We start from the raw sequence: 20,430 nt of genomic DNA, 5'->3' as shown, positions 1-20,430 counted from the left end.
TAGCTGCATATTCTTCAAATGTATCATCCTGCTCATCAATGACCTTTGCTAACTGGGGAAAATGTTCATCCAAAATTTCCTTTTGAAGAAGAAGTGTTTTGAAAAAAGATAGCTTTTTTTCATAATGCGTGGAATTTTTTTCCACGTATCTATCATATATAGACTTAATTTTACCTTGCAAAGAAATATTGAAGTCATTTTGATTTGACATGATTTCACACAGAAATGCTACATTCCTATAGAAATCTTTCAATAATTCACATTGCTGATCATTTTCTTCATAAAATTCAACTATCTGTTCTTGCAGAGATAAAATTTTGGCTAACGCCTGTCCCTACAATAGTGCATGCACCTTTAGAATAATATGGCAAGTCCACCCTGAATACCTTATAGTTCAACTTTAGCATGTTACAACACTGACAAAGCTCTGTCGCATTTGTGTGACTATAGTTAACAATACTTATAACTTGTTGCAAAGTGTCACTTAAAGAGTAGCTTTAGTACAGAGATTTTGCGGATGCAAGATACAATGAAAAGAAATGAGAGTATCTGGATTTGTTAATACTTTTCAAAATCTGTGCAATAAACTCTTCATATTTTCCTGCCATGGGAGGTATAGTATCTGTACATACACTCACTAAATTTACCAATTCAGTCCAACTTCACAACATTTATCTTGAAAGTTCCTTGTGTTCTGTTCTCAAGAGTGCCCAAAGCGAATGACTCTTTGTGGCAAAGAACATCTGTTATGACCCGAATGAAGTGTAAAACCTGCGCTGAGTTAATAGTATCAATTGATTCATCGAAAGCAATTGAATAATATATATTTTCCTTTTGAATTATTGTATGAAGTTGTTCTGTAAAGTTGAAGGCTAATTCATGCTGCCTATCAGTTATGGTTCTCCTTGAAAGAGGCAATTGTTTGTGCTTGGAAACGTTATCAGAGTCTAAGCATCTTACAACTTCAACAATGCATTCTTTCACAATTTCTACATCACTGACTGGCTTCTCATTTTCCCCTGAGTACATAAGCCACTTTATAAGTAGCTGCAGTGGCATTATTTCCAGGTCTTATTGCCGCTTGAAAGAATTGCCTTTGCTTTTGCTTTTTGTCTTTCGATTTCTGCAATACAACTATTCGTGTCTCTCCCTCTAACTTATCTGTGGTCCTTATGAGTGTTATAATGCTCATGAGCATTGAATTTCTTTAATTTTGATATTTAATTATCACAAAGCAAGCAAATCATCTTATTTTTAGCAGAAACAAGTTAATATTGCAATTTCTGATCTTCATTAAAAAATCTTTTCTTTCTTCGGTGTTCTCTTGGTCTTCTTTAACATCAAGGGATGTTAAGCAGTCAGAATTAAAAAATACTGTGAAGCTGTGTAACTTCACAAATTCCACTTCAAACAGAAACACACTGCACCTTTGTCAAAAGCTGATAACAGACTGGTGAACTCAACCTCCATAAACTCTCACCAACCAGCCTCCTGCGGTAGTGGTGTCGGTCAGGTGGGGGAAGTTAGAACCAAATCATGAGCGCAGTGGCCATCAATGTAGCTCTTATGACTTATTGATATTCTAGTTGTGTGAGTCAATCTGGCAGGATTATTTCATTGAAACTTATTTTATTCTTTGGTATTTTAAATACATTGATTTAAAAAATAAAATATAAAAGATGAAAAAATATGTATTAATAAAAATGAAAGGATTTGTTTTATAAAATTTAGATTCAGTCAAAAAGCTGCACTGAAGGACCTAGAAGGGCACATGTGGCCTTAGGCTGCAGGTTTCCCACCCCTGGCATAGACTATTGCTCCTAGGCTACATAGCTGTATAGGGTATTACTATGCTGCTTACGGTAGGCAATTGTAACACAATGGTAAGTATTTCTGTATCTAAACAAAAAAGTTACAGTACAAAGGCAGTATTATAATCTTACCATCATATATGCAATCTGTCTTTCACTGAAACATCACTATGTGTCACATGACTGTACATACTTTTACATTGTTTTTTTCTTTTAGGATCATGAACACTTCGTATATATTTCTACAAGAAAGTACATATGAATTAATTGACATGATTAACATTGTCAGATTATTTGTGAGATGAGCACAAAATCATGGTTTGAGGAGGCATACTTTAGCTGTGATGTGCTTGGTCATCAGGTATGCTGGAATTTCTGTTGCAAAAATAAACCAGCAGGAAAGAAAGGAAAGCTAGCAAAGGAAGCAGGAAAGATCAGAGGCTGAGAAAAATGATTCACTTTTAGTGCTAGTCTTTGGTAGAGGAAGCCAGTAGTCCATGATGGTCTCCAAAGGAACCTGGTGAACCTGAGATTTGATACAGGCTGGTGTCATCCATTATCCAGCTGGAAAAAGTTGAGATGATGGCCATGTTCAGCAGCACTGTGTTTTAGTACTGTCAGTTATTGGGAAAGGGAACTAGGCCATTGATAGGGTCAAGACAGAGTCCAGCCTTTCCTACTCTGACAACAGATAGGCAGAAAACAAAAGACTCAAATATATGGGCTGAAGTTTAGGAGTGAATTCTAATTCCAGAGGGAAACTGGAGTTCTGAAAGGAAAAGGTAAGGCAGAAGCCAGGCATACAGACTGGGGAACATGACAGCCCCAGAAAAAGGTTGTATATCATACAATAGATACATGAGTATCTATACTCAAAGGCTCATCAGATACCATAAAATTCATTCCAGACTCTGTTGGATTTCCAGATTCCAGATTTCTACTGGCTGTGAGCCTGAGCTCACAGAGGAATACTCTGCCTCTCTTGCTTTGGCTTAATTTAAGAATTTAAGAAATAGCATCCTGTAGTGCAGATGAAATTGGAAAAGGTAGCAAATGATTGGACAGAGCAGTAAATATTATTAACTTTCATTCGGTAATTGCTTCATTTCTTTATTCACTAAGCAAATACTTATTAAGGGTCTTTAAAATACAGTGAATTTTATTACTACATAATGTATTTTAAAATTTAGACCAGTAAATAACTACAAATATTATTGCTCACATAAATCATATATGATTACTTTATTTGATCTAATACTTATTTCTGATCAATCAACAAGCATACAACTAGTAAGTGCCTATGATGCACTAATCCCTTCACCTGATCACCAGATTGTATTCTTCATGATCATTTTTTCCCATCAACACTTCCTCATCTCTCATGTTTTTATTCTCTCCTATAAAACTCTCTTTTTCCCTTCACCATAACAAATGTTCAAGTGTCTATGAAGCAAAAGAAGAATCCTCCTTTGACTTCAACCAAACATTAAAGCAGTGCCTAGCAAAGCCATTTTAGGAAATGAGAAACTAAGAAAGGGGGATAGTGGAAGGAAAGTGGCATAAAAACTTAGCTAGGCACTATTTTAACCAAACATTATTCTGGTGATGGCACATCAAAATCCCTGACTTAAGCATTACTCAAGGTATCTATGCAACAAAAACATTTGCACTCCCTTAATTAATATTTTGGAATAAAAAAAAATAACGAAAATAGTGCCTAGTATGTGCAGGACAGAGTTCTAATTGTTTTATATACAGTGGCTCATAACAACCTTACGAAATACAGAATATGATATTCACATTTTCTGGATAAGGACACTGAGGATCAGAAAAGTTAAATGAATTGTAATAGATCACATAGGTACTAAGAGGTTGAGCAGGGGTTAAACGCAAGCAGTCTGGCTTCATTGTCTGTGCTTTCAAAACCATGTCATGCCCCTCTCCCGAAATCCTCTTTGCTTTTCTCAGTCACTTTCCATGAATGAGTTGTCTTAGATCCAATTTATGCACCTCCCCCAGACATGTTTTGGCTCCTGCTGCCTCCCAGGTCCTCAGCTGCTTGCACATGCATGGCTACCACCTCACCTATTGGCTACTATGGATTCCCCTAGGATCAGGGCTGGGTCTTGGCATGGCATAGATTTCTCTTGCTCAGGAAGGAGTCACATCTGTTTCACAAAGGACTGATCTGCCTTAATCCACAAAGGCTGCAGCTCCTTCTACCACTCAGGACTCAGATGCAAGGGGGGTGCCACAACTTGGAAATCCAAGAGGGTTAAAACCTCTTAAGGTCAACTTTGACCAATGAGAGACAGGAGAAGTAGGGTAGGGCAGATAGAGATCCAGCCAGTAAATTCCTCTTTCTTTTCCTTCCTGTTGGATTGGTTCACATTGTGGGTAGTTTCATATGGTCTATCTAGACACCAAGCAGCTGGCTTTAGTTTCTCATGAATTTGTACACTGTTCAAAATGCACCTCTTCATATTTGCTTTCCCTCTTGTCTGCTTTATGTTCCTTTTCCCCCTCACTCTTGCTGCCTTTGGATTGTACCTTGCAATAAAGCATTAGCCTAAGCTTTTATTTTCTAAGGGTCATTAAGACTCTGCAATGCCTGCAATGGTTTTATTCCATTGCAATAGGCTTATATCTCTATTTCTCCATTCAAACTGTTTTTTACAGAGATTACAAGTGATCTCATCACTAAATTGAATGAACTATTTTCAATCCTTATTTTATTTGAACTTTCCACTGTATTTAATATTTTTACTATTTCTTCTCAATATTTTATGATATGTTCTCCTGTTTCTCATCTTTCTAGTCAATGTTGCCTTTTATATCATTCATATACTCTGTTTCCTTAACCATACTTTAAGTGTTTGACTTATACAGGATTTTTCCTTTGGCTCTTTTTTCGACCACCCCTCATCATTTATTTCATACATTCTAATGGTTTCAGCCACTTGTAGTATGCCAGAGTTCAAATCCATTTGTTTAGCACAGGCCTTTCTCCTGAACTTCAGACTCTGGCTTTCTATCCCTATCTCAATATCCTAGAAACACATGGCCCTTGTCATGTCCAAAACCAAACTTATACCTCAAAGTCTATATATGGGTTAGGTATCTTTCATTTATGTTTCAAGACCCATTTTCCACCTTCTGACCATTCTGCTTTGTGCTCTGGTAGGTGGACCTGACTTGATTACCATAATGGGCTTCCTTGTTCTCTAGCTGCTGGTTGAATCCAGCTATTTGGCAGACAGAAGTGGGACATTAGAGGGTGGAAGCATACTGCTCCAGCATCCCCCCTGAGGAGTCAATAGGAGATGGCTGCATCCTTTGATATAGGGTTACAGGTCTTGGTAGTCAGCCCTCTCTGCACAGATATTTTGAAATCTTTTCATCAGTATGATGTAAATTCTGTCATATTATAATGTAATTATTACCTTCTTTGTCTTTCCCATGAAACTTTGTGGATGGAGACCTCATTTTATTTATTTCCCCATCCCAAATGAATGTCTTAGTTCCTTACAGATAATAGTATATTTTTGGTAAATGTTTATGAATGAAATATGTGCTCAACTCTATGCCAAATGGAAAGAGGCACAGAATAATAAGATTTTCCCTTACCTCCAAAGAATTGTTGGCTTATTTGGGCACCTAAGACTAGCATATGGAAACAATTGTTTATTAAGAGTTAATAAGAAGCCAATTTCTTTAACACTTGAAGAAATTGACTTCTCAGGATGTGGAGCCTTCTATGTTATCAGGGGGCAGCAGGATTTTATAAACTAAGAAAAAGAATTACTTGATATTTGACTCAGCCTCCAAATAAGCTAGCAAATAGGCTGCATATAACCAAGACTCAAAACAAAAATCCCCCCAAAAGAAACAGCAAGACAGCAAAAAAACAACAAAACAAAACATGATCAACCTGCTCTCTTTGCAGTGCCTGCATTGGTACTTAAAAATAAGTGAAATTGACATTCTTTGGTATTCATTCTAAGCAAGGAGATGACTGGCTATTTCCAAGGTTGACTTAAATGTCACTCAGAGTTCTCTCTACAGGCACTGAACTAGCCTGACCTACAGCTTTGGTTTTAAAAGATTATGGAAATTGGGGGTGTAAGGCTATATGTGTGTGTGTGTCGGGATGCCGGGTGGGGGCGGAGGCCGGGCAGAGGGAAACTGCAGATTCAATTCCAGGACGATCAAGATTAAAAGTAGAAATCCCACCAAAGTAGATAGTTTTTTATTTTCTAGCATGTTGCAAATCATCTTGTCATTTAAAAGCCAATTCATGTTAGCCCTGTGGTATAGCTTCAGTACATAGTGTTTTCTACAAAGTACCAAAGAATTGTTCCTATTGATAAAATTGGAGAGTGCTGATTTTAGGAAACAATCACTCCTCCACAAAACTGTCATTGATACATTCATTAGGATAAGTGAGTATGTCATACACATAGCATCTTTCTATTTTAATTGTACAATTCTGTGCCTCTCAACCCACCAGGGTTTCCTACTTATCACTGCTGTTTATGATAGCCTATCAGTGAGGCAGGAGATGTAAATATGCTGAAAATAAATGAAGTGACACTCATTGTATTAATTTTCAGTGCAGCATAGAATACAATGTGAGCAAATATCAATGAAAGAAAGACATTTTCATACAGCATTCTTATTAGTATCTCTGAACTGTCAGCCATTTTCTTGTCTGCCTTCGATTTCTTCCAACTTTTCCAACTATAGGCTCATCAAACCTGCTTCTGGTTACTGGAATGGTTCCCACATGTTTGTTTATATACTTTTTGGCTATATCATAATAACATATACACATCACCTTTTTACTGGATGATCCCATAAACATAATTTTCAAAAGAATCAAGTCCCCCATTAAGATATTTTGTCATAATGACAGTTTGACAGAGGCCATTTGTATAAATTCTAGCCTTCTAGACTTCGTGATCATTAAGAGTAAAGTCAGGAAAACTGAGATAGAGGTATTTGGGGGGGCATAGTAAATTGTTATATAAGTATGAAAATGCTTTTAAGGTTATTTTAAATATGCATAATTTATAGAGTAGACTCAATACGTGATCAGGTGGTTCAGAAAAAAAATGGTAATCTAATTTATGCAATATAAAACATTTTTTAGATTTATATAAAAATATGTATTACAGAACATTTTATGTTAGTAGTCATCGTTTATTGAATAAACACATTGATTATACCTGTTATGCCAGGTGTTATGGACTGAATATTTCTGTACACCCCCCCTCCACCTCAATTCATATGTTGAAATCTAATTCCAATGTGATGGTATTCAGAGGTGGGGCCTGTGGGAGATAATTAGGTCATGAGAGTGGAGTCCTCATGAATGGGATTAGCACCCTTATTAGCAGAGTGCAAAGAGCTAGCTTGTTTTTCTTCTACCATGTGGCAGTCTGCAATCTGCAATCCAGAACCCGACCATGATGGCACCCTGATCTTGGGCTTCCAGTCTCCAGAACTATGAGAAATAAACTTCTGTTGTGTATACGCCACCCAATATGATACTTTGTTATAGTCGCACAATCTAAGACACCAGGCATAACCCTGGGAGCTGGGGAGGCAAAAATCACAAAGATAGACTTGATTTCTGTACTCAAAAAGCTGGCACACTAGTTAACGGTATAATCAGAGAAATAAGCAATGAATACACAGGTTCTCTGCTGGGGAAAATGGCATGGGAGAAATGTATGGTAAAATGACAAAGAAGGTGGGGGGGAGTGGATAGAGGAATATAAGGTAAATATAAGGATTGTTAAAAATTGAGGGACACAAAAATTAAACTGTAATTTCAATGATGATTTTTAGAATTTGGTGTGGACAACACTAAATCATGACTGGAAATGCCCAGAGTCTGCAGACTTATTTAGTCTTTGGGCACTTATCCCAAATAAGAATAGGTGTTCCTGGTTGATGGGAGGCATCAACGGTAGCTTAAAAGTCATTTGCAGCACGTGTTTGACATCTTGAGATGCTTGGAGAGGAGCAGTCAGGTGATGCAGAGATATTTTTGAGGAAGGGAGGAAAGGGAGAGAAGGACTGTGGAAATACTTTGAATGGTTTGAGTTCAAGTAAAGATGATTATGGGGTTTGCTATGGAGCCCAATGTAGAGCCATTCTGGATCCATCACATTTTTGAGTTAGTCTTGACATGGTAGAAGACAGATTGAATCCAGAAGTCTATTTGTTTTCTTGCAAATAAAAATATCAAGGTCTATCCTTATTCATTTGCAGAGCAAACCATTTGTAAAAAATTATTCTTCTATGCCTATTATTTAGATTTCTGAATTTTTAGTTGTTTTTTTTCCCCCTACAGTTAACTTGCTAGTGCTTTGCCTTAAACTAATCATGATTCATGATAATTTGGTCAGATATAATGACACACATTGTTAACTTTTATCCTAGAAGATGGCAGTGACAATGGTTGAGAGTAGAATGCTAGGGAGATTTATCAGGATGGAACTTGAGACCTGGAATTCCAATAGAAATTTTCTTTTGCACTTGCAGCTCCTGCCTCAAGTATACTCACTGACTTCTTTCCCATGTTGACATGAAAACTTGGCTCAGAAGGATTTATACTACCAAGCCCTGAGTATTCAGAATTTTCCAGTTCACTCTTTAGGGTATTTCTTCTACCTCTTCTATGTCAGCTTGCTCATTATGCAACACTTGTTTAGGTGTCTCGTTATCTTCTATTTTCTACATATATCCATCTTGATGGAATTGTGCTTTGATAAAATAGTGCTTTAATCCTAGTAGACTGGCTATATTCCAGGACCATACTGTTGGTGATTCATTCACACCATTCAGTGTGAAGAATGTGACAACTTTCCTTCAAACACATTGCAGATTCAGTAGCACCAAGGATAACAGATGCCAACTGTAGAGCATCATTTTGGCATGTGTATGGAGTGTATGTGTGTGCGAGAAAAAGAGAGAGAAAGAGAGAGGGAGAGAGAGAGAGAAAAAAAAACTATAGAGAGTAGAGTTTATATTATATTTTATAAGACAGGCAAAAATAATTTAAAAATATACTCAGAATATATTTGATGACTAATGGCACACTTTCTCATAAAAATTGAAGATCCGTATTTCATGTTCAGAAATAGACATGCTATTTCTTTTCAGCTATAGACAAAGCCTCTTTGAGATAAGACAGTATTTTACCTTACAATCATACAACGTCAAGCCAGAGCCATTGTTCTAAAGGAACGGAACCTTCTGCCACTTCAACAACCCCTAAGTGCTGACTGTTAACTCATTTTTCTTTTCATCTGATGTGACTGTGACAAGAAACAAATTCATAGAAGTGGAATTATCTGTGACGGTGAGCCATTGGATACATGACCCGGGAAAAATTAATACACAGATCTGTGCCAGAGTTGCAATTAGGAACATGGACTTTAATCTGTTGCTAATTCATAATATTCCAGATACAGAGATTGTTTTAAGGAATATTTGTTAGATTTGTTGTTATTGTTGTCAATGTTTGTTTGTTTATACCTTTGAGACATGTGGTTTCAGTAATTTTATAAATAATTTTACAATTTTAATTAGAGGAACTTAGACGTGCATGTGTGCATGTATGTGTTTAATGAGGCTTAAAGTAGAGGAAGTCTTTTCCAGGAACAAGGATATGGTTACTTTGACATTTATTTCTGCTTAGTTTTGGAATGCTTGGTGTAATTTTTCCAAGGCAGTGTATTTGCATTCTAATGTTATTTTCATAAAATAAGGTGAATTTGTACTTTTCAACCCTTTGCCCTCTCTACTTCACCCTTTTGCTTAAACTCCCATTGGCCATATTTTCTAATCTCTCTATTCCCATGGTGTATAATGCCCTGCTCTTCTCTTTCTTCAGCACCTATATAGTCATTTTTACTTGCTTATGATTTATATTCCACATTCTCCCTTCCCAATTGACTTTTTGTTTCTGTTCCTTTAAGTATCAGAGCAGGCTCTGCCATACCGAATAGAATGAGCCCATGAATTTCAATTCAATCAAACATTCATCTAGCTTGATTATTATTTCCACTTAATTGACAAGTTGACTAAATTTACTTAATTGATTGATAATTTGGCCATATGTCTTTCATTGTCTTATATATTTCCATTTGTTGTTTCACTCATTCATCCATTCAGCCTGTCATTCAATCCACCTTCTGTGTATCAAGAATACAAAACTAAGTATGACATGTCCTTGCTAATGAAGAACTTAAACTCTAATGGCATATCGGTTTGACTGATAATCTCTTATTGGCTAATAATAGTAGTAATAATAGCTAATATTTCTTAACCATTATTTATGTGTCAGGCATTATATTAATTATTTTATAAGCATTATCTCATTTGATATTTATGGCAAGTTAATAAGGCATGAATTACTTGGCTTTATTTTAATATCAGGGACCAGATGTTCAGAGAAATTTAGTAACCCATGCTAAGTCACACAGCTAATGAATGGTAGAGTCAGGAGTTGAAAGTAGGCAGTCTGAATCTTGGAACCTCATCTGTACTCACTATATCACATAGCTTAAGGGGACAGGCCAGTATGAAATGTGTGTAATTTTCTGCCACCAAACTTGGCCATTTATTGCTGTAACATACATGCGTGTTGATCCTGACAAAGGAGAACTAGATCTGTTGGGTACTGAGTCTGGGGATAAGTAAGGAAACTTGAGATTAAATATTTTTAAATGGTATTTCTAAGATGTGATTAAAATAGCTACGTGGATAGCTAATAATATAACCTCTTTTTCCTTCTAATTTTACATACTTCTACTTTTAATTTTTACTTTAACTAATGCTTTAGAGATGTAAAATTTATTTTCAGTATGAAACTCAAATATTTAATCCTGACATATACAGAGATCAGACAGGAATAAAAATTTAATTTCCAAGAATATGACATGGTTTATGGAAACTTTTCAAAACTATATTTATTATAGCTAGAGACTCCATAACCACAGTTTTTCTTTTCCTTTGAAAATTTTATCTTTGAATTTCTATAATGGTATTGTAGCATCCAAAATCTTCTGATATTTTTGCTTATTAACAATATGTGTATTTATATGTGAATATATACAGGTTATGCATTATTAAAGGATAATGAGCCACATTTTAGGTTTGATCTCCTTTAGAAGGTCTTAAATGAAGTTGTTTTCTTTTTAAATTTAAAGAAAGCACAAAGTTGGAATTCAGATTATTCATAGAGATCTGAAAAAAAAAATTACCCTTGGTGACTGTGTGGTTTTCTGTAAGTACGCATTCATACTTTAAGTTGCTATTATATAACACATAGAATGTATATTGCTTGGAAGGTTGAATATTTTCCGATCTTTTGGTATATAGGTAAAATAGGATGTCTTTGAATTCGACCTCTTGGATCTGTGTAGTTCCAAAATGATCTTATAGTTGTCTATTTTTATAGCTCTATCACAGACAAAAGAAGCTAGTTTCAGTTAATGTATTGCCTTTTCAGCTTTCTTATTTACAGCATTTTTCTTTCAGCCTTATGAGAATCTTAATTAAACTATTGAATAAATTTTAATATCATTATTTATAATACAGAGTCATTCCGAATGTGTGGTATGATATTTGGAAAAAATATATCTAGGTTTATACTAAGAGTTGAATCAAACTCATACTCTACAATCAATCAATAAATATTTTAATGAATATATACTTCTTCTCCAGCAAGTCAAAGATAGAAAAAATTTTTACAAAGCTGCCCAAATTCTCAGAGATCTGGGGCATCAATGTAGTTATAGAGATGAGGTATATAAACTGAGAGTGATTAGGAAGAAATATTATGTCTGAAATCTTTGAGCTAGTAACCCAATCTTCTAATACCTCTGTTTTCTCACTGATGAAATGAGATGATAATTTTACGTGGCTGAGATATAATGAGGACTAAATGAGATAATATATTTTTAAAAACTTCTTCTGGGTCAACATAGATGCATAATTCTTCTTTCACTACATAAGATGGAATACCACTCTCATGTGTTTTATTCTCTTAATAGTCTTGGTGCCTAACCACATTGTCTGGCACAGACCAAGCACTAAATATATATTTATTGAATGAATGAATGAATGTTCCTGGATGATCTAGTGTAGATTATAATGGCTTTGTAACTAAGAAAAAATGCAAGGTAGTGAGACTCAAGCATCCATGGAAATATCTGTGGTTGAATTTAGATTTAATTTGGAACTTGACGCTAATGCAGTATTTAGATAGGAGAAGAGAAACGGGAAAGGAATTCCAGGAGGAAGGGGTATCATAAACAAACATACAGAAATGATAAGAAAATCAGAATGCAGGGCATTCTAAGAAGGCATAGTTTATATTCATCCACAATAAAAAATTTATTAATAACATAACAAGTTTTAGAATTAGCTCTCATTTTAAAAATTATGTATGTCAAACCTCTAAAAATTAAATCCTCAGGTTTTTTGCTAGCTTATAACTACAGATAAAAAACTCAAAACATTTTAGAATAGCATTTGTTTCTTTAAGGAAAATTATCCCAACTAACATTCTTTGTTATTTGTACGTGAAATACTATTTGCTCTTTATAATGATTGCTGTTCTGAAGTAGAAAATTGATTGAAGAGCCTTACACATCTTCCTCCCTATACATCAGAATGATTTCTTTCGTAATTTTTGTTCTAAGTTGAGTTTCTGTGTCAGCTGCCCAAGTTCACAATGGATGTAGGTAGGTTTTTAGATTTGTGAACTGAAATAGAGAACTGCAGCCTCTGCTTTACATATAGATTCAATATTTTCATCTATCTGTGAGTCTACAATTATATAGCTAAAATTGAGTTTGAACAGTAATTGTCAGCACAGTAATTTGGAGGCAGGCAAGTAGGTGTGGCCATTTAATTATTTGAGGACACATGAATTGATTAATGGTCAAAGTAAAATCAATAATAAGCTTAAAACAGAACCAAGGAGTGCTTTTCTTATACTATGATTCAGAAGGCTTTTGATTTTTAGCATTAGGTGACTTTATGGTCACTTGCTTTTTGAACCCTCCCTGTGTGAGTCTGACACAAACATTTTGCATGTCAAAAGTTGACTGACACTTTATCTGTATACATTTTAGTGTCAAGGCTAAACCCATCAATGAATAGAAAGTCTTTCAAATGATAGTGTATTTGTTTACTGGTGTCTGCTGTCTGCTTTGAGAGTATTAGATCATCAAAAAGGTGTTTAAAATTTAACTTTAGTCATGGGAATAAAACAAAAGACAATCATAGTTTATTATTTTTTAAGGTCCAACCAATATTATGGTGATACTAACAGTTGAATAAATTATTAGATTTAGAACTAATGTGGCAAACTTGGCATGTTCTATTAAATAATGATCATTAATTGACTTTAATTAGTCTTATATGCCTGTAACATTTTTAATATAAAGTGTGAAGTCATTATTGCCAGAAATCTAATGTTTCTTGCATAAATTTCCTTTTAATTCTTGGTAGAAAATCATTGTGAGATATTCAGCAATGCTTTGAGAAATATAAAAACTCAGATGCAAAAAGATCACATCATTTTGCTCTATTATTATAACACCATATTGTTTCTGCATATCATAGTTTTCAAAGCATTTTTATTACATTATCTCATGGAGGAGAAGAAAGATCACTGTACGAGAAATTGAAAACAATGACCTAATCTTGGTTCTGCTGTTAAATAGACAGGCTTTGAGTAAGTCTCCTAAGTTTTCTGAGCCTTTCTCATTTATAAAATGAAGTTTGACTAAATTAGATCTCAAGGATTTTTTTGTTGTTGTTACAAAATGCTTTTAAAAATCACTCCTAATGTAACCTGTGCCAAAGGTAAGACAGATATCTTCTTTGCAAATAAGAAAGCTGAGGTTTAGAGAGATTGTCACATAATTAGGAAATATGGGAGCCATGTCAAGAACCCTAGAAATCTGACTGAATGTTTTGATATTATAGAAGGCATCTCATAAGATTTTTATTCTTAAATCTGGTTTGACTAATCTGTTACAAATTATTTCCCTAAATACTAAAATACTTATACCTTAAATGTCATCAATATTTTTCAACAAAATAATTGGAAAGCTATATGTTTCATCATATGCGTTTTCAGTTGAACCTATAATGAATGAAGAGTGATCAGATATGGAGAAGATTTGGGGCTTTCTTGAAGAACCAATCATGTTGAAGCAATGATAACCAAGGTGATACAGTGAAGCAATGAGACCTAACGTTTAAAACTTGCCCTTTGCCCTTAAACAGTATTAATTTCTTTTACTCTACCCCACCAAAGTAAGAGGAAAGTAAACAAATACATTACTGTTGATAAGCATTTAACCATACTAAACCCATCTAGGAGCAATAATATTTCCTGCTTCCCAGCAGACATGTACCTAACACCTAACACCTCTGAAAGGCAGAGGGAGATCTTGATTTTTGTTTATACTTCCTGAGGTCTGTTATTTGAGACTGTTCTTAATTTTCATTTTAATTTCTTTTTTAGAGACAATGTCTTTCTCTGTAGCCCAGGTTGGATTGCAGTGGCAGGATCATAATGACTGCAGCCTGGAACTCCTGGTCTCAACCAATCCTCCTGCCTCAACCTCCTGAGTAACTGGAACTACAGGTACATGCCACCATGCCTGGCTAATTTTTTAAAATTTTGTGTAGAGATGGGGGTCTCCCTATGTTGCGCAGGCTGGTTTCAAACTCTTTGTCTTAAGTGATCCTCCCGCCTCAGCCTACCAAAGTGCTGGGATTACAGACGTAAGCCACCATACCTGGCCTGTCCTTAATTTTTAAAAATGTTCTGTTTATAACTAACTCACAAATGCCTTTCATATTAGTAAGTGACATTATAACGTAAGTATTATGAGGGCAAGAATTTGTGTCTGGTTTTTTCACTGATGTATTCCCAGTGCCTAAACAATGTCAGCACATAGTAGGTACTCAGTAAATATTTGTTAAATAAATGCATAATCTCCAAATCAATTTTTATTTTTAAAAGAAAGAAAGAAAACACCAGTGTCTTACAAGCTAGAGTGAAACATAAACATTCATGAGTAAAAGTAATTTAAATCAGAGAGACTTCTTTTTTAATCCTCTTCCTCCTTCTTCTCGTTTTTCTTCTTTTTCTGAGAGAGAATTTTCCTTCTTAAGAGTTGCATACATGATATTTGAGGCTTGACCTTTTTTTTGTTGTTCCAACATGGCACTTGGAAAATAGTTTTCAAAATAAAGAAACAACATTTACTTTAGGTAACTGTAATGTGGTTCCCCAGAAAGTTTGTGTCTCTTCTTCCTTCATTATTTATGTGCCTCTCCCATTGTTGTATTCTTTGCAGATAAGACAAATGTGGAAATTACATTTTTTTTCCCTTACTTTTCCCAACATCTCAGCTATACCAATTATTCTTTTCTCCCTCTGCCCTGATGGGACTCCCATTCATACTTCCATTTTTTCTGATTGTGTGCTTCCTCCTGCATACGCTCAAAATGCATTTGACATGAATGATGAAAAATATAACTAAGGGGGTGAGGGCGGGTCAGGTACCTGGGGATCTGAACCCAGGTCACCATCTTTACACTGTGGTCTGTGTTTCTGGATTTACACAGGTGAAATGTTGACCTAAAAGTACAGTGTGTGGAACAAACCACTACAGCTTTAAGCTGCGGAGGTTTATCAAAAAAGAGCCGAAACAAAGGCAAGCAGATGGCTAAAGATGAAGGTCACATCAGATTGAGAAGTTTGTCAAAATGTGATGACATAGGTAATCTGTAAACTGTTATTGCGCCTAGCTGGAGGTGCTGAAAAACATTTTGAAATTACAAAAAACACTGGAGTCGCCAGCACAGAGGCAGGAATGATAGCCTGGAGTGGTTCTGGTCTATGGATGAATGCCAGATGTGGAAAGCGACATATCTGGAATTAATGATATTAAACATGCTTTTCTTTTATGCTCAATAATAACTCTATTATGATTGATACAAACCGCAGACACTTTATCTAGTACAAATGGAATCGTCTGTCATTGACTATATTAAATCATCAATTTCTGCATGATGAGGATCGTTTAGGGTAACTAATCATCTGTCTCGTTCTGAAGTCTTTAAGGCTGATCAGATAACGTTTTGAATACTGCCTGAGCAACCATGACAATCTAACCCTTCCATGTAAGGATTGAGAAGGGCCCATTATGCCGTCAAAGCCTGTGGAAATATCACAGCTCTTTCTCTACATAATACCCTGCTGTAAATAAATCACTCTCCACCGCAAACTTTATTGATCACAAGCACTTCCATGCTTGTGTCTAGTGAAGTCTCTACAGAATAAAATGCTGCTTTATATTTTGTCTTGTCAAAATATTAAACGGCTCTGTCAAGCGGAGTCAGGCTAGCAGTGATGGTGTAATTCTGTTGTAGCCCTTCTCATTCCCTCCTTCTATCTCAGCTGCCAAGCTTACAAAGCAGGATTTTTTTTTTTTTATAAACTTTCCAATTATAGTCTCCTAAGATTATGAAGCCTTAAGATAAAGTGTCCTAATTTAGAGTAGTGGAGTACTGAACTACTAGGAAAGCGACTGTTAGATAAAACAGCATTTCTCTCAAGGAAAAAGATAACCTGGCTTATTTATATACACAACTTTAATGGGCAATGGGGGTCCGGCAGAAAAAAAAAATCTCTTTTATTCTACCTCACAAAATGGAAGGAGGGGTAGACTCTAAATTAATTTGCGCTAAAGTGCATATTATTCATACTTATGAAATTATGTGTTATGATCTAAACCAGCTTGTTGGGGGCAGAGGGGAAGACTGAGTTGAAAACTAAAGACTACCATTAATGCAACACATGTTTTCCAAATGGCACGGACAGGGTGTGTAGCCACTAAGTGGTATCACATACTGTAATATGTTTGTGGCAACACTCAGGAACAACAAGCAGATTCCAAGTGTAATTTACTGCCTGCTAATGCTGAATTTCCTGGGCAGCATATGGTTTTAATGCAATCTAAAAGTAGTTTCCTCTTTTGGCCCTTATAAAGGGGTAGAATTTTGCTTTCAATAGGGCAAAGAAAAAGACTCAAATCACTTAGAGAAGAGCACAAGATTTAGTGCACCGGGCCATTAGTGCTGCTTGGAGGACACTGGGTTTGATCTTTATTCCCTTTCGGAAGATCATTAACTCTTTTAGACATTTAGCAAATAACCTCTTCCAAGGCTTGGAAGAGTTTACACACCACCATAAGAGAGCATTTTGCTTCTGTCTTGCCCGTTTCTAAACCAGATATTTATTGGAGCTTCTGTTTGGTCATTTTTAAAAAGAAGTTAAGCTGGAAGATGAATTGATAATCCCAGACAGTGGATTTATTTTGGAGGCATAAAAATTGGACACCACAAAAACTGAAAGCGCAAGTCTAGCCGTGGACCTCTGTGTATACCTCTGTTCCTGACAAAAAAGAAGATTCTAGAGAAGAGAGGAGAACAAATTTTAGCTTAGGGACAGGGTTAAGCCCACTGGCATATTTCAAAGAAGCAAGTAAACAGCTTTTTTGATGGTAATAAATTTGAACCCTCAACAGCCTTAGCTTAATTCAAATTCTAATTCATCTCCATAGTCCCCTCACCAGTATTTTTTTAAAGTACTATAATGGGCAGTAAACTTCAAAGATAGTGGAATCAATCTTCAATGGGGGTTCTTTTCTTTAGACAATGGGGAAGTTGTTAAATCCTACTGAGTTGTATAGTCTCCTTCTAAGTAACTATAGCTGTGTACTTTCTTGTGTGTAAAATAAAATCGGCAAGTGTATTTGCAAAGCACTGCCAAACATATTTCGCTTAACGTTAGAGTCATTTCCCCCGTATTCAGTAAACATTTACTAACTCTCTCCACACACTGGTTACTCCTCGCCTCACTGGAAAAGCCCCTGACCTTGAGAGACTGCAGGTTTCTAGAGGGAGATACACTTGTGAACAAGTAACAACAGTGCAGTATGAGGAAAGCCAGGGGTTGTGTGCCTCCTACATCTGTGTGAGTCTTTGTTCTGTATTTAACTGTAAGATGTATGTTAGTTATTTTTCATTCAGCCGTTTAGTAGACACTGATAGTTTATGCCTGCTAGTTTTCTTACAACAGCTTCTTGATTTTTTTTTTTTTCCCTTTCACTCATCTCAAGCCAGGTGGAGCTGACCTTACTGCCACCTTCACCTGCCCAGGGGTGGGGACATAATGCCTCATCAATATGGGCATTACCACCTCTGGCTACAAATATTCATCCAGGGATGGATGGTAGTCACACAGTCAGGAAGGGGCAGAGTCAGGTTTTTACCTAGGTATGATGGCTCACTAGTGCATGTTCCTAACCACTATGCTTTACTGTCTCTCAGTCCATCCAATGCAGAGGAGACTGGATGGGTGAAATACTGAAAGTGAAAAGACCCAAGCCAGTCCAATGAGATTTGTTGCTGGGACTTTTACCGAAACAGTATTTTTTTGCTGATTTGCTAAGCTGGTATGCCTGGGGCAGTCTAAGCCCCATCATTAATGAAGAAAGAAATCTCCAGAGAAGGAAGCCAAACAGAAGAAAGAAGAGCTGAGAGGTGGAGAGATAGAGGAAGAGTGAAACACTGGAGAGATTAAATGAACTGGGTAGTAGCATTTGATTCTGTGGATCCAACCATTCCTCAAACATCTCTTCCTAGATTTTTTAGTTACAAGAGCCAACACCAACTGGTTACTCTTGCTGAAGCTAGTTTGAGCTAGTTTTCTCTACTAATTAACAGTGTGGTTAAAGAAATACCTTCCTTTAAGGCTCAACTGGAAGAAAGTCAAGCTCTGCTTCTAAGGGATCTCAGAAGAACGCTGAGTTAGATCCGATGGCAGAGATTGCAAGAAGGAGTCTCCAAGATGAATTCATCATTTATCTTCAAAATAGGACTCTAATTTTATACTAACCTTGGTATTGGGTCAAAGACCTTTCTTTAAGTAGGATCAAGCTGATAACTGTATACTGTAATTTCTATTAGAAGATTTTTAAAAAATCTATTATCTAAATATTTGCTTTCTTTCTAGTTAGTGAACCAGTTTCTTTTAGCTCCTGGGTTTCCCTTGGTTGCACAGCAGATACTTAACAGAAGTCGTACAAATCCTCTTCCATACATGAAGGTATCATTTAATATCCTGTGAGGAAGCTCTTTTCAGGCACCAGGAAACCGGTTATTATATCATCCCTGAAAGTGTTAATGCAGTTTCCTCAAGTACCTAGCATACTCCTGGGGAGTAGCTTACACTGTGGGAGAATCTAGGTCAATGTGCACGACTGAAAATAGCTTAACAGTGAATCCAATATGAATTGAAAAAATAATGAGATGAGATCCTAGCTATGAGATACCCTGACTGGACTGATATTGGGTCTGAAAATCAAGCATCTCAGGTCTTGGAATAGGTGTGTTGGTCAGCACAATTTTCCTCCTGGCCTTGTTGAAGTGTTTTAAAGGAGCATGAGATGCTTAGATCTAAGTTCAGCCAAAGAGGCTGCCAAAAAGACAGAGAATCCTGCTCCATAGAGAGGCTGGATTGCAGTTTGGAGGGGAAATAAAAACTTCTAGTTAACTGACATTACATCTCTAGGCAATTTTAAGTTTTTGTTCAGGATTCCATTACTATCTCCTGAAGATATAGTGCATTTCCTAGGGTTAATAATTTGGCTGTAAAAAGAAAAAATTCAAACCTCTCACTGTTCTGAAATTTGGTAAACAGAGAGACCCTGTAGGAACATGAATGACACATTCTTTTTACTGGGGGGATGACTTCAGACTGATTTTTTTGTCAATCTTTCAATATAAAATGCTTAAATGATTGTTATCACATTCCTGGTTTTAGTTTTTTATTTTTAATTTAATTTAATTTTTTAGACACAGTGTCTCACTCTGGTCCCCAGGCTGGAGTGCAGTGGTATGATCATAGTTCACTGCAGCCTCAAATTCCTGGGCTTTAACAATCCTCCCTTTTCAGCCTCCTGAATAACTTGGACTACAGGTACAGGCCATCATGCCCGGCCAATTTTTACAAGTTTTATGTAGAGGCAGGGTCCTGGTATATTGCCCAGGCTGGTCTTGAACTCCCAGCCTCAAGTTGTCCTCCTGCCTTGGCTTCCCAAAGCACTGGGAATATAGGCATGAGCCACTATACCTGCAATCCTGGTTTTTATTATAGGGAAATAGTTTACCGATAAGCCAAATATTTGTAAAGTGAGATTATAATATTTTTGTAAATAGAAAATAGTAGTTTATATTAAAGACTGCTTAAAGTAATGTAGTTTTTGCCACTAATACAAGGTATAATTAAGCATTTGGCAATCACATCAATAGTAAATGCTATTCTATCATTGTGCCACCTAGGTAGTGTCTCTGAAAAAGAAAAGGGTCTTATTCTTGTCATAACTTTAAACTACTCAATTATTTTTCAATTAAAGTCAACAAATAACTGCTGAGTGTCTGCCATTGGCTTGTTGTTTGCCAGATACCACTGCTAGATATTGTGTGATACACAACAGTGTTTAAGACG

Source organism: Microcebus murinus, chromosome 8 (genome assembly GCF_040939455.1).
Source record: "Microcebus murinus isolate Inina chromosome 8, M.murinus_Inina_mat1.0, whole genome shotgun sequence".
NCBI lineage: Eukaryota > Metazoa > Chordata > Mammalia > Primates > Cheirogaleidae > Microcebus > Microcebus murinus.
Note: the sequence above shows the minus strand (reverse complement) of the source record.